Below are 17,009 nucleotides of genomic sequence, written 5' to 3'. Positions count from 1 at the left end.
AATTAGATTCCTTTAATGAATCAACTTATGTGGGAATGTGGCGTAAACAGAGTAATCCTTGAATCCAAAAGGAAAACTATTCATATATGAGGCTTTCAAGAAAATAAAACTGATCAATCAGCAACACGAAACTGTCACGCATTCCATATTCACTGGTATATTTCTAGCCACAGAAACCTAAACTGACATTCAGAGAATAAGTAAAAAAAAATAACATGGTGTGCTGTATAGATCAAACTGAGGACAAACGCTGCAGCAGAGGGACGGAAGATTTGCCAGGTTCTTGGTAAGGGTGTGACTACGCCAGCAGTTGAGAGATGGTTTAACGACGGTGACGAAACACCGGAAGATGCACCACGTGCCGGAATACCAACGCATATACAAAATGAAGATTTTCATGCAGCAATGAAGGCGAATAGTGGCCACTTATGAGAGGAACACTAACTCCAATTTAAAGTGAGTGACAAAAAACATTCGGCACCACCTCCATCAACTTAGGACACACTACAAGTTGGGCCTACATGAATTGAGTCCAGGACAGAAGCCAACGCCAGCAGACACCTGTGTTATTTTGGTATCTTGTAGGAGGAAGGAGTCATTTCTGAACAGGGTGTTTACATATTATTAGAAGTGGGTCTTGCACGAAGCCCCACGGCGCCATCATCATTGGTTAGCATCACATGAACAGTTTTCAAAACAGTCGAAACCAACACTGCACCAGAAGAAAGTCCTGTGTGTTAGGTGGACTGCACGCAGCTTCGTGCATCGAGATCTTCTACTATCTGGGCAGAGCAACAATTCAACTATGTACTGTCAGCAATTGAGCAGTGTTCAAGAAAAGCTTATAGCTCTGGAGCCAGCAAATTTGAATCGATTTTAATCTTACAGCACAACGCTAAGCCCCACGTTTCTGGGATGACTCAGTACACCATTCCATGCTTTGGATGGGAAACTCTATTGCACCGCCATACTCCCCTGTCATTGCGTAGTCCAATTATCACCTGACCTATTCCTTGAACAATCACCTTAGAGGAGGCCTGTTCAAATCCCTAGTAGATATATAATATGCACTTGATACTTCTTTGATTCACGGCCACGAAATTCTACCGCGATGGAATCCATGGCATTCCAGAACGTTGACAGAATTTCATTGAAGCTGAAGGGTACTATTTGTGATCTTCCACGTACGTCTTAGGTGATATATCGACTTTCGAATCCGATTGGTGAAAAAGCGATAGAACTTTCTTGGTTACCTTTGTATCTTACTCGATTCTGTACTCTAGGAAAAATATCGTCATAATCCTAATTGCCGTACATCTTGAGCAAATTTTTCAATATTGCTTTCGCAAACGCTAATTTTATAATTCAGCCTCGGTTTTTCTCCACGAACTACCAAGAATTGAATAACACCTAATCTCGAAGTAATCAAATGGTAAACAGTGTGGAAGATCAAAACTTATAAACATCAATATCGACATCAATAGTTCTAGCACACCAGAAAATCTTGTTATGTTTTGGTGACAAATACAAGCCAAATGAATAATATATTGAACATTTATAGTATTTCACAATGTACATTTTATAATTACATAACATACACCAAATACCACCTGTTTCAAGTAAAATGAATCATCCACATCACAAAACATCATATGTGAGTACATTTTACATTTCGTTCCAGTATGTTGCAGTGAGCGTGGTCATAGTCGGTTGTTATAGGTTGAGCTGTTAAACGTCTAAAGGAAAACACTCTCAATCGCGAAGACTAATTGCATAACAAATAGAGACACCTTATTATTATATTTTTTCTTTCTAATATTAAACTCCGTAGCTAAATTTGCTTCCTGACATACTATATGAAATTTATAATTGAAAAATGATGGAAAAGGATAAGAGTAGTACGCCCCCCTCTTGGTGCGAATAACTAACCCCTGCGGGGAAATTCCTCAGTCTCTTTTATGACCGGGATTTTTGAAATTTGTTCCCTTTTACGCGTAACATGAGTGGTTTGGTACCTTGATTCGGATTGGTTGATAGAGGCCACGTGACTTTAGGCCCCACCTACGCGGGAAATTCAAATTTTAGCCACGGCCCCAGGTCACGTGGTATGACGTCATGAGTCACCCTGCAGGGAAATTCATCACTCTTTTATGACCGGGATATTTGAAATTCGTTCTCTTTTACGGATAAGATGAATGCTTTGATGCCAGGATGCTGATTGGTTGATAGATGTCAAGTGATCTTATGCCTTGGGACTTTTGAAATTCGTTCTCTTTTTACGGGCAAGATGAGTGCTTTGATACCTGATTCTGATGGGTTGATAGAGGTCACGTGATCTTAGACAGTGGGATTTTTGAAATTCGTTTCCTTTTAGGGGTATTCTCTCTGATGAGTACTTTGGTACTACGATACTGATTGGCTGATAGAGGTCACATGATTTTAGACCAGCCACACGGTGACCAAGTCAAATGGTATAACGTTATGTATCACTCTTGTAGGGAAATCCCTTACTCTGAATTTTTGAAATTTGTTTCATTTTAAGAGTAAGATGTTTACTTTGGTACCTCGATTTTGATTGGAGGATAGAAGTCACATGATCTTAGTCCCAGCCCATGCAAGAAATTCAAATTTTTTAGATTACGTGGCATTACGTCATGAGATCAGGCGACCCAACCTTGACCGTGATTTTAGAATCACGTTCCCTTTTATTGTTACAGTACTGGTTGTGTACAGACGTTTACCTTAAATATTATTGTTTTCTTTTAAGGGTAAGATGGTTCTTACCTTGATGGAGAGGCAACCCGCCTTATATGTTTACGTTTGGAGATTATTTATAGAAACTTCTTCTTGAATTAGTGTGTCTCCGAAAGGATAAATTTATTTTTAACAATGGTGAAAGAGGGGTCCACCCTTGTCGCTTGTAGATTTCATTGTTAGAACTCTTATAATACATTGTTGTGAGTTTGGGTGATTTTCTTTTAAAACGCTCAGCGTTTAGTTGCTCAGTGAGCGCTTCATTAATATAAACAGTCTTGTCAGATTTTTTTACCTAAACTGCCCCGATTCTTTTTGAAACGGTTCCGCAGTGCAAGAATTTTGAGAAACTAAAAATCTTTCGAATCAAAAAATTTGAAACTAAAAAAACAAACTTTCTTCGAACTAAAAAATATTTGTAACTGTAAAAAATTTCAACAAAAATTTTGAAACCAAAATTTTTCGAACCAAAAAAAATTGAAACAAAAAAATTCTTCGAACCAAAAAATGAAACTAAAAAAATTCAGAACAAAAATTTTTCGAGCGAAAAAATCGAAACAAAATTTTTTCGAACAAGTTTCAAACCACTTTTTTCGAAACAAACCAATTTTTAAAAACAAAAGTTTCGCACTAAAGATATAAATCAAAAATCAAACTTTTTTCTCGAACTTAAAATTTGCGAGCTAAAAATTAAAACCAAATTTTGAAATTTTAAAAAAAGGTTTAGAAAACTGAAAACAAAAGTCCTAATAAGTGTTTTTCCAGGAATCGAACTCAGGTCTTTTAAACCAAATACGTGAATGCTAACCGCTTAAATGAGCTCGGATTTAATCGTGCTAGGTGGGTTTCGAACCATGGTCCATGAAATACTTTAAGATGTGTAAAAGTAAATAACATTTTCTTTCTTGGATTAAAATAAAATGCTGAAAAACTTCTTTGTGTGTTGATATATAATAGAATCACATATTATTGAAATGCAAGCGTCAGCGGATGCTGTGTCGTATATTTACTACAAACGTGTCAACATGATTCATGAAAAAGCAAACATTGACATTTTCTTGTGGAATACAAGGAAAATGAATTGTCGTCACAGTTACGAAAGGTGATCCAAGCAGAAAGCATTCGGGATGATGTCATGATCAGAATTGCGATATTAGATGTTGTAATAGGGATTTCATAACTATTGAGAAACGTGAATGACGTCACGATCGATTGTTACACATCGTTTTGGTTCGTGATTCATGACGATCACAATATTGAAAGCTGCGTTTTGATTGGTTCGTTGTGATGTCATTTTATAAATTTCCTCGTTTCTGATTGGTTGATGATGACGTCGTTTTCATTGCGACCTAAATAAAAATCTAAATGTCATTTTTCAAATTCTACATCGCTCTCAACTGTCAAGTGAAGAATGTATGCTTTTCATAAGGGTCTGTATTTTAAACTTTACTACGGCGACTTTTTGTTCATTGAATTTGAGGTAAGTTTAGTGAGATGTTATTTTCTCTTAAGATTCGAAAATCATTTTTTATTTAATGTTTGCGGGAATTTTAAACTACACATAAGGATAACATTGTTATCACTAATACACTGTTTTACTTTTAGCACGAAATATTTAGGCTATGCGAGCATTTGAATGGTTATGAAGGAATTAGTACAATGGGAAAATGGGAGAACCCCGAATAAACTCACGAGATCGAATTAGGGAGTCCACACATTAAAAGTATCGTGTTCTCTAAAACTAAGCACGAGAAATGATATGGTTTGTTTGTTTTGGTTTAGCGTGTCTTCATTAGTGTGGACTAGGAATACAGCTTAATGTTAAATCTGAACTCCCGTCGGGAATTTAACCATGGCCAGAGATGTATACGCTAATCATTTAGCTTAGTTTTTGAAAAAATGCATTACAAAATTTCGAAAACTATGCCTGAGAATAATATTGTTTGATTTCATTTGAAATCATTGTTTTAGTTTAGCGTCCCTTCAGCTTAACGTGATATTCGAGCAACCATACGGGATTGAACCAAGGTCTTCCGCGTTAGAAGTACGAACGCTAATCACTTAATTATGAGGGAAAAGCGTGCATGAATACTTGGTTAAAAGTTTTACGCTATACAAATTTTCTTTTTTACAATTACATATGTGTAACGTTAATGTTTGATGGCTCTCTTAAGCTTGCAAACGCATCATTTTAAAGTCGAGGAAAAAATGCTTACGTATACTTTGTCGTATCCCAGCACTGTTGAAACATTCATTCATTTCATTCATCCTTTTTATCACTACAGAATCGTAGGTCAGTTACATGCTGATGTAATGGTCTCGAGTTTGATGTCCAGTATAACAACAATAAAACACTCATTTCAGGAACATGATTATTTCAAACACGGAGTAAGTAAAAAACTTTGATTTCTAGCACGTATGCTTTAATAATGGGACAGTGAGCGCCCCGCCAGGAATCAAACTCATGACCTTTACATGAATTGCTTAGTTAAGAATTTATCATAAATGTTATGATTTCCGGTTTAGGAGCTGATTAAGATTTTTATTCTTTCTTTTGTAGGAAATTAACGCTGCTCAATTCCTTTTTTCTCCTTTCATATTTCTTTTACCGTGATTGTTCCTGTTTGTTTGTGTTTTCTTTTTTAACTATGACCGAATCGGGTTTTGCTGTTCGTAACGAAATCACTCGTCGTTATAGACGATTTAATATTGAGGGCAGAATGATGGAAGTAATATTTAACGCACCAACCGTAGGAACCGATATCATTCAATATGTACGCAACAGTTCTCAAGCGATGTTGGATTATTTACTAGCCAATGTCGACGATGAGGCGATGGTTGGTTTATCAGTAATATCGCCACGAAATACCAATAAGCCATTTTGGGTAAGCTTTTGCCTAGCCCGAAACCTGACACTGGAGACGATGTGGGCTTCTTTTGAGAGGGTATTACAAAGCAACAATTCGTTTCTTCTTCAAGAGCTATTCACCGTTTATTTTCATCGTGTGGATATTCCACGTGACTATGGTGGTGTGCGACAAGGAGTACTAGAGAATGAGGAGTTATTACGAAGCAAACGAGGGATTGTACGCGTAATAAATCAAGATACAAGGTGTCTGGCGTACGCCCTTGTCATTGCTATTGGTTTGAAGACATACAAGAATGTAAATATGAAACGATATTGGGAATATCAACGCCAATCTGAATGTGTTGTGGACCAAGAAGTCGATGCGTTATGTACAAATGCAGGAGAGAATTTGGATCATGGTGCCAGGGTAAATGAAATTCGACAATTCCAGTCTTATCTGAAAGAATATAAAATTACATTGTATACTAGTTTCTCAAGCCGTGACATCATGTACGAGGAACCCAACGATAAAAATCGCACTCCCATAAATTTAATTTCTTTGGCTCGTCATTTTGATATTATTCAATCTTTAACGGTTTGTTTTGCCTCCAAGTTGTACTATGAAGCGAGCCATAAAACGTATGATCATCGTAACGAGCATGTGAAAAATTGTTCTGTAACGTGTTCGAAGTGCTTACAAAGATCTGTATGTGACAAGAATCAAACGCTGGTGCTGTGTAACGACTGCAATCGTCAATTTACGGTGAAGAATGTTTTAATAATCATAGCAATGCTCCATATCATCAAGGGTAATCTGTATGTAAAATGGTGAATCAATGTACCAAATGTCACAGAGTATATTCTTTTGTACGAAGTGGACAACGCATTCATGACTGCGATGAGATCTTTTGTAATGTATGTAAGAAGATTGTTCCAGGATCGCATCAATGTTTCATGCTTCCTGATCAACAATGCTTGAAATCTGGTGTTCCTTCACTCATGCATGCAAAGAAAGGCCTTATTGATTTTCTACAATATAGAATCCATGCAGGACAAGAATATTGGGGATAATATGTTTGTAAACGTTCCAAATTTATTGGTTGGACAACAAGTATGTTATGCATGCGTTGAAAATGATAATATCCAGCAGTCTTGCAGTACGTGTCGAGCAGCATTTTCCAAGGAGAGGATCAAATTTATAATTTTCTCCAGTACTCGCGGCAACGTCGTCCCAATATAAATAAGATTTTCTCTCTCACACACAACTCGAAGGGTTACGATGGACATTTTATTCGAAGGACTATGGTAGAGCAATGTCAATGGAGACCTGACGTGATATTAAATGAGACCAAGATCCTGAGTTTAACCTTGAACAATCTAACGTTCATTGACTCTTTGAATTTCCTGCCTATGGCATTAAGCAAATTGTCGAAAGCGTTCAATTTACCTGCAACTAAAGGCTACTTCCCGCATTTCTTCAACACCAAGGAAAATGAATCGTATATTGGACCACTTCCAGAAGCGAAGTGTTATGGTGGAAATGAAATGTCCATCGAAGACAGGAACAAGTTCATGCAGTGGTACAACAACCATCATAATAACAACCATGTACTGCGACAAGAATGTGTTTCGTTTATTACGTCATTTGAAGCAAAAACCAAAGTGAATCCCTTCTTGGAGACGGTAAGTGTTTCCAATTTAGTATTCAGCCGGAATTTCCTCAAACCCAATACCATTGGAATTCTACGCGCACATGGTCATCGATGGAGAAGTACCCAATTGATCGCTGCAATCCAGTGGCTGGCCTACACTGAAAAAACAGAAGGAAACACATTTTACATGCGGCTCGACAAAAAGAAGTGTTTATTGCGGGATTCTATGTTGGTTACTAACAACATCCCGAGACGTTAGAGGAGCACGCCTATGAGCATGCCGGCTGTTTTTTTTATCATGATTGTAAAGTGTGTATTACTACAGGCTTTAATCAGCCCATCTACGGCAATCTAGAATACACCATGGAATTCCGTAATGAACGAACTCACCGAAAAAATGCAAGACTGCGTGAATTGGGGTACATTGTACATGAAATGTGGGAGTACGAATTTGAACAGCTCTTGAAACAAAATCCAGCAATGGCGAAGTCTCTCAAGAATCATCCGTACATCAATCGCAGACCCTTAAATCCAAGAGATAGCTTTTTTGAAGGCAGGACCAATTGTTGAAATTGAACCACCAAGTCGACGAAAAAGCAAGAGAAAAATAAAATATTTCGATATTGTTTCGGTGTATCCGTTCATCAGTAAGTGTGCTAAATACCCTGTAGGACATCCTAGAATTTATTTACAGGGTGATGAAAAAATACCAGCAATAAATAAAGCCAATGGTCTGATCAAAATGACGATATTGCCAAGTCACCACCTTTATCATGGTCTCTTCCCATATAGATGCAACAAGAAACTACTGTTTCCACTGTTTGCTGCTTGTGCCCAAGAAATGAACGCAGACCCTACAGCAATGTGTACGCACAACGATCAGGAGCGATGCCTCACTGGAACATGGGTGTAATACGAAATACAAAAGGCAATAGAATTAGGATATCAATCGTTGGAAATCTTTGAAATTTGGGATTATGACATCGAAGAATATGACCTCATCAGAAAAACATGTGGCTTGTTCACGGAATACATGAACACGATTTCAAGTGCCCCCGAAGAAGACAAAACGAAATTTATACAAACCGTCCTGGACCGTGAAGGTATTGCTTTGGATCCGACCAAAATTGAAGACAATTCTGCACGAAGAAGTTTATCTAAAGTTTGTTTTAACTCTCTATGGGAAAAGCTCTCGCAACGCACAAACATTAGCCAGACCACGATTATTCATCGACCAGAAGAATTTTTTGAAAAACTCACTTCCCCAACATTGAAGTCCATGAAAGTGTAGCCATCAATGATACCATGTAGTATGCGTTCTGGGAGTAAAATGAACATGTGCCTGTTCAAAATCGAAACACCAATGTCGTTTTAGGAGCATTTACAACATGTCAGGCACGTCTGGAACTGTACAAGTACCTGGAAATGTTGCAGCAACGCGTTTTATATTTCGACACTGATTCTGTAATTTTTTAGAAAAAAAGCGGGGGAGCCAACCATTGAATCTTCCACGTATTTGGGATGTTTATCAGATGAGATGGATCCTTATGGACAACGAGCCTACATGAAGACATTTGTTAGTGGAGGGCCGAAGAATTACAGTTTAAAAATATATAATCCAGATACCAATGTCACCGGCTACATATGACAAAATTAGAGAATCTAGTGAGCTCTTTTTGATCATCATTTCTACCCGGGGGTTCGTATTTTTGGATTTTGTATTATCACTTTCCATCTAAAGCACAAGTCAATAGAAAGAGAAGAACTATAATCATCTTCAACCACTATTGGTTGAGATACATGTATCTCTGCAATATTGGTGATATTTGTTACAACTAGGTCATAGATTATGCCACTTTTATTCTAATAATTTTGTTTTTTCTTAGAGTGTCCTTAAATTTTACAAACTTGTAAAGTTATGTAACTCGCGACATACGCTTGAAAAAAGTAAGAAAGTTACAGTCATTCCAAGATACTCGATAATGCTTCCAACTATCTATTAGAACAATGATACATTTCTGCTCCACTATATTGTTCAGATAAATAAAGAACCTTGTAACAAAAGGCTACTAATGTCTGGTGGCAAATATACAAATTAAAAAAAGTAAATATGAAATTCTTCAGATTAATTTGAAGTAAGAAATTCTCCAGAGCGGTATCTTGTAGGTTGAAATGTTTTTACCGTTAAATAATCTTTTATTGCTAACATTCGTCCTCCTGATTTTTTCAATGATAGCTAGTTTTATGCCACTTCTTACAACGACGTATCTATTGCCGAATAAGTCACTGGTCGTACGACTATCCATTAACCTCATTTCAGTTATCCTACCCATTTAATAATTAATTTTTGTAACATTTTCAAAAAAACAATAATATGATCTAGTTCAAAGTCCTCGCGAAGTTTGGTCATATGTAATAGAATAAACTTGTTTATGTGTGGACATAACGCACTTGGAAAGAGTATCACACTTACACTTAAAGTGAATCCTAACATTAGGCACCTTCTCTACAAAGAAATAGGAATTAGAAGAAGGAGCATTGTAGAAATAATCCAACGTTTCTCCCTTAGAATCAGAAGTTTCAAAATCGCCAAAAACAAAGTCCTTTATTTTTATTTAACAATCTATATACCGAAGTTTGCGTTTCCAATTTACGCAGATTCTTACATTCGGCTATTTGTAAATAAATGAAGGAAAATTTCAGAATGGTGAAATCTCCTTAACTTTTCGTTAGAATTAGAATTTATAGAAAAACTGAAAAACTTGTTTCCTTAATATTAATTAGAAATTTATATTTACTGAATTTCAGATCTCACAACTAACTGATTCTAACAATCTGCTCTTTCAAATTAAATAAAAGGATATTTCATTATTTTTTGTATGCCCTCATTCAACATTTGAAGTGGATTTTTCTTTTTAAGAATACTAAAATGTGGGATTTCTGTTTCGTAATGAAGGGTCTATACGCCGAATTCCACTTCTAAACCACCAGTGATTTGTGAGATACACTATTCTTAGAGGAGTTCTCGAATTCTTTTTTACTTTCTTAGAATGGATTTTTCTAAACATCCTTCTATTTCGAATACATACGTGACAAAACGTATTCTCCCCAAATTTCAATTTAATATTTTGTATATTAGTAGTACGGCTTCGGCAAATATAAGTCATTAGTCTAATTGGCTTGAACCCGCATTTTTAGTGAACGGTGTTTTAGTGAGAAAAGATTGATACTTTACACCTTATGATGGTTTGAATTTCACAAGCAGTATATCTATATAATGTGTAACTCAGGTACTGAGAAAGTACTCTCAATTAAACCAAATTATCCAAAAAGAACGAAGTTAGAAACAGGCATCAGGTTACAACAGTAGACAGAGGTACATTTTGCCAGCCCCCTTCCCCACCTTGGGATTTCGAAACAAAACCTCGGGCAATCGTTTGTACTCTTTCGTACCGGAATATACAGCAAAAACAAAACGTTTATACCACTCTCGGTATAAAGTTAGAAGAGTTTTGAAATGGGGAAGGCAGTGGAAACGGCAACCACCCACCTTGGAATTCCGTAACAAAACCTATGCCAAACGTTTGTACCGCGTTTGTACCGGAATGTACCGCAAAAATGTTTGTTTGTACCACTTCTGGTAAAAAGATATAAGAGTTTTGAAGTGGAAGCTTTGGAAACATCAGCCCCACCTTGGAATTTCAAAACAAAACCTATGCCAGTCGTAATATACTCTCACTGGGAATCAATCTAGGCTTTCTATGCCAAAGACGCGCACACGAATCATATACAGTTCCCACGAGGCAGCTAGTTGAATGTAGATAAATGCCAGAGGAAATGTGGAAATGTATTATGTATTATTCGTCCTTGAAATTATTTGATTGATTGGTTTATTTATATCTAATTCTAGAAGTGAGCAGAGAGCCTATGAGACCTAGCGTTCAAGGAGAGATGTTAAGCGGTATAGTACTCTTGATGCTATCTACTGAGAACTGACTTTCTTGTAGCTATATAATTAGCATACGCGCTTTTGTTGCGGGACATGTGGTTCTAGTCCCGGCGACAACTCATTTGTTGGGATCACACCGTAATTTGTAGATTTATGTCACCCATAGCCTTGGTTCTTAAGGGACAGTTTATTCGAATCCAATCACTGCCATTTGAATTCAGAACGTCACTGAAGACATACACATTAGCCATTTTATTATTTTTTTCTTCGGAAGAATTTGAAGTATCAAATGTATTCGTGTTATTTTATTTCGATTTATTGTGGACATTCTTTATAATATTTTTCTTAATACACCGACTTCACTCAAGATCATTCTGCTTTGTGATATTAAGCATACACAGCAAGGCCACTTAAAAATGCTCAAGCATTTCAGAGGAACTCGAAACGAGGTCCAAATCCGCCTTGTTACCCACAGTCGATCTTATCTATGTATTCCGCGACTAGACCAACGAAGAGGGATTTTTAAAATATATTCTATTAGTTGGTATTTAAAGTTGAATAATACTTCTGGACTTTGAACGTTCCCGGGCAACTAAAATTATATTTTATACAAAATATTAAATATTTTTCCGTGTGCAAATGAAAATAAAAATAAGAAGTCATAAATAAATTGATACATACTGAACTTTCTTTCAAATTATTAACACAAATATAAATTGTAGCCCTACTGTGACTACACGTTATTACCACAGTCGAATTTTTGGTCAAAGTCTATATCTTAATTTATAAGTATTAAACAGGTAGCAAGATAACAACAAAGATTCATTAGCAGACGTAACGGAAAAAATATTGAAGTACTGCTAGAAATACTGAGTACCTAGTTTCTCTGATTAAGGCCTTTCCATTTTGCTTTCTGTCCAACAAATGCTTATTTGACACAAGAGACAGAGAGAGAGAGGGGGGGGGGAGGAAGGAGGGAGGGAGAGAGAACAAAAATTGCTTCGTTTAACATCTACACTTAGGTACGTCTATGCTAAAAAAATGCGCGAATACTGTAACTCACGGTTTCTCGCATTTATTTCATTTTACTTACGTTTATGGGTAAAATTCACTTATTAGTAAGTGGATACAATAGAAAGCAATCCATCTAAGGAGATATTTCCAAACAAATATAATATTATATTAAAAATATAATTAATAAGCTAAACTGTGCTCAGTTTTGTGTATTTTGGGCCATCATGCTTTCGAGGGAATTTTGCAGTAGCAGAGCACGACTACGGAGGGAATTAAAGAATTTGCAGTCTGAAAGTTTGATCAAGGAACTGGGAAGTAGAGTAAAACATTGCATTTACTGGTTTATAGATAATGTCTAAATATTCTGTCAAATATAACTTAGCTTCTCTAGCCAAGGTGTCTAGAAAAAAACAGTAAAACTCTTCTCTTGAGGCTCGAAGCGACATCAGCTATGAATAATAGCATTTATTTTTTTTAAGAAAAAGAGAACACGACAAAGTAGTTTACGTGGTTAGGTGGGTGTATAGAAAACATTATAGAAAGTATAGGGGAAAGCGTTCTTCTTTTGAAACAATGTACCTTTGAACATCTGTACTTTTCTCGAATTCAGAGCTATCTAGGAGCAGTAATTAAAATTCGTTTGAAAGACGAACGGATAAAGGCTACTACAAACGTAATTAGCAGTTGTTTATTCACTGTTGTGCTGAGTAGTGTTCGTTTTAATTTTTTCAGCCCCAAAACGAAGATTGTTTGTAGTTACCTTGTGAGGTTTGCTTGCGTTCTTCCGTTTTCGCACCTTGTGATATTTATTTGCCACACTTGGGATACAACTATAGGTGAGTACAGTAGTATTTTTAGTTTTAACTTCTGTGTAATATTTAAGGCAGTGGAGGATTTCTTTTCGTAATGGTGACCCTCTTTACCTATGAACATTAATGCATCATGTAGCTTTGAACGATAAATAATACTATTCAAAGGTACAATCTTGGCACTTGACATTTATTGAATTTGAAAATGAAATGAAATCTTTCAGTTTTACGTCCCACGCTTATGACAGTAGGATAAAGTAGATGGTGATGATGAAAGATGAGTGAAATGGTGGAATGAAGAGTGGGATGAAACGGGAGAACCCCGAGAAAACCTCGAGCACGGTGTTTGTCCACCACAAAGTCAACACTTCGCGAAGTGGGATCGAACCAAGGACCCCGAGCACCAGAGGTGAACGCTCATCCACTGAGCCACCGCGTCTCCCATTTTATTGAATTTGAGAAATTGTAGAGAAAGTGTATAACAGAGCATTCACTAGTAGTAATGCAACAAGTGGAGTTTAAACCAACTGGCTTTTTCCCATTAGACCCTACTACTTTCACCGATTATGATTTTCTGTGTTCCTTCGTTACTGATTGAACTCCTCAAGAAGAAGCAGCTACAAACGTTCGACCTAATTCAACATCAATTCTGTTTGAACATCCAGCCGGAGAACACCAACGAATGGAAGGTAAAACTTTATCCGCTACAAAGAGATATACAAATATAATGTTAAGTCAATTAAATTCTTTACCAGATCTTCCTGTGAATACTATTGCAACTGCCACAACCATCATTTCATCAGACGAAATACGACCTTACCGAAAAGGAGCACCATGGAAGACAGGAATGAGAAGAAGAAAACCTGGAAGAACAAACACCCCCGCACAGGAAGCTCTCGAGAAAAGAAAATAGGAAATAGTCAAGAAAACAGGACTCAATTCTAGGACCCAGCAGAGACCGTTTCTCAAACCTCGAATCTTAAAAGAATTATAGCAAAGTAATTCAGAAGATGATCTTGAGGATATTAGTATGCACGATAGCATTAGTGATGAAGAATTTGAAGCCTTGAGGGAAGTTAGATCTATTCTTAATTCAGAAAAAAAAATGTTTAAAAGAGATAGAGAAATTCCAAACTAGCAGTTGTGCTATTGGTGATTTTGTGTTAGAGCTGTTCTTGAAGGAGAAAGGAGACCCTGAACATTTTGTTGGTGAAATTGTAGATGCTGAAGTCACATATTTCCAAAACAGGTTCCTGAAACTTGTTAAGGATACTAAACAATTTGTCTACAGCAGTAAGGAAGTATTTGAGGTTATGGAATCCGACTTTATTTTGAAATTCTCTCCACCATCGAAACTTGGATCAACTAAAAGGCAGAGTAAGCAATTGATTGTTGAGGTTAATTTCAGTGCTAGTAACTACAATGTTAAGTATATCCATAGTGGTTCGGTATTTTTTATTTTTCTTTCTTTTCATGATATAGATAGCTATATAGACCTACTGGCTTTTGAATAAATATTAAGATCTAAGTTAATAACAGACTAATATAAACCAACTGAACTTTTAGAATTTCTACAATAGAGAAACAATATTAGATTTACTAGTTTGCATTCAATGTTCTCCTGAGTTAATTTTACATTGGACTTCCGAGTGTAACCAAGAATACCGATATCCATAATGTAGATTTCCTATTTTTTAATGTATTTTCCCATTCCAAGTATTGAGTTTGAAGAAGAAGGTCAAGTTAAGAGTTGTACATGTTCAAGTTTTTTATACAAAGTTTTCGTTAGAACTTCTCGTTCATTTTGAATTAAAATTAATGCAATTTCAATTCTATGGAACTTTTTATAGCTAAACCTTTCATTGTAATTTATAACTGTTAATATTTGTGGCTTCCTTTTATATTATTGTCGAAGAAACGTAGTTATCACTCTGTTCAAAGGTACAAAAGGGTCTGTTCAATGGTACATGACCATAGTGTACCTGTGTACCTGTGTTCTTATTATATTCTATAAGAGCTATTGTAATTATATAACACGTTTAAAAGTTATCTTATCTGATAGCGAAGAGACGTCACTTCAAATATATAACAAAAATTGGGGGAAAAGTGCTGAATATTAGCAACAAAATTTAGAAAACTCTAAAAGTGTTCACAGGTACAACGAACACTTCCTCTATAATTTTCATTTCAATAATTACCGAAGCAATATTATAAGGAAATAACCAATTGATATTTTCCTTTGATGGCATATTATCCACGATTAGAAGTATTGCTTTCTATTAAAGCTGTTGTATAGCTTCTTCTATCATTCTCCTGTCTTGGAAAAAGAAAATTTGTCTCCAACAAAGTGTGAAATATGTATACATACGGAAACAAACACCCTGCTTCTAAATGTAATCTATCGTGACGAAATGGACAAGTTTGCCATTATTAAAAAAATATATTGCAAATTATTGAAATTGGTTTCCCTTTAGCTTTTATCTATAAATATATATTTTTTCTATAAGACTATACTATGTAAGCTCACACTACAAATTCTGCTAGAGAGTGAAAGATAAGGTTTTACACAAATATTTTACAGTTTTAGGTGCATGGAACACCAATACACATTCTCTCGCTTACCCGACCTTTGTTTATTCCATATTGCAGACAAAAAATAGCATCAATCGACAAGAAGAGCTGCAAGTTATAGTCGTAGCCTATTTTTATACTCTGGAACTACACCATGACTCATATTTCTATCATTGAGTGAAGACCGGTATCCAGGTTTTATATACGGAGGTAGCATAGCAAGAATCCTCGTAAGCACGTAATTCTAATATTTTAAAAATATCAATAAAATGTCAACATTACTACTACTACTTATAATATTAATATAATAATAATAATAATAATAATAATAATAATAATAATAATAATAATAATAATAATAATAATAATGTAACAGTTCTGTATTTCTCTTAAATTTTTTAGTCCTTTTCATTTATGAACCGGTTTATTTAAAAAAAACTGCATTGTAACACAAACAAAATCAAACATTTTTCTAGAAACATGTAACTAGGGAAAACTGTCTGCTACGTATATCCCACAAGAAAAATAGCAAGAAAACAATGAGTGTATCGTTCTAATACATTCAAGTTATAAACAGAACGGAAACGGAAATTTAATCTTATTTAGAAGTGTTCTTTAATTCCAACTGGGATCAATGGAATTACGGTATGTTGTTAGAATTATAACGAGACAACAACTCACTGCCCAAAGTTTGGACACTGACTCAAAATAAACTGATATAAAAGATCCTTAATAGGGTAAAAGCAGGTTTATTAAAAAGTGCTTTAGTTTCGGTGGGTGACAGCCCCCACGTCCTCACACTAGATCGATCCCGATTCATATCAATGTATTTATTTCTTACAAAACATGATTATTAGATGCGTAATATGTACAATTGTATCATAGTTTTACTAACAATAGGTCTTTTCTTAATACATCCATATTATCCGACGTTCTGCCTGCCTATTTATGCCGGATAAGCGAAACTCTACTGTGTTTCCGGATAGCATATAAAATACATAAACTAGAATTGCATCATCCTAGAACAGACAATTGCGTGAAATGTTGTATTAAAAGAGTGGAGTGAAAAAGCATAGGTATTGTTTTGGTAGCGAGAGAACTAAAAATAAATATATTTCATAGGTGTCAGATTATAAACATATTTTCAATAGTCATACAATTCGCAGTATTCCTAAGGAAATCGAACGAAAAACTTCCATGTACCCCTTGTGGGAAAGCGGCTTAAGTGCATAGTCCGAAATCTACTTTCCACATTAAAGTATAGATAATAAGTCAGCGCATAAAAGGAGTGTTAAATAAACCAAACCAAATAAATCAACCACCCAAACAAAGCGTACAATATTAGGAAAATATCAAGGATATGTTATTTAAAAGAGGCTGGAGCAACTCTAATATCAATCATATGAGTCACT

At 35.7% G+C, this 17,009-nt stretch overlaps 1 protein-coding gene across 15 annotated transcripts in view; it reads right to left on the bottom strand.

Moving 5' to 3' along the window:
* Positions 1-17,009, bottom strand: part of LOC145680804 (uncharacterized) — a 296,773-nt gene that overhangs the window by 257,332 nt on the left and 22,432 nt on the right. The gene's annotated exons all lie outside the window — the stretch shown is intronic.

The sequence above is a fragment of the Thermobia domestica genome, chromosome 3 (assembly GCF_964235325.1).
Source record: "Thermobia domestica chromosome 3, izTheDome1.hap1.1, whole genome shotgun sequence".
NCBI classification, from domain to species: domain Eukaryota; kingdom Metazoa; phylum Arthropoda; class Insecta; order Zygentoma; family Lepismatidae; genus Thermobia; species Thermobia domestica.
The sequence above is the reverse complement of the archived record's forward strand: the minus strand, read 5'-3'. Positions and strand labels throughout refer to the sequence as shown.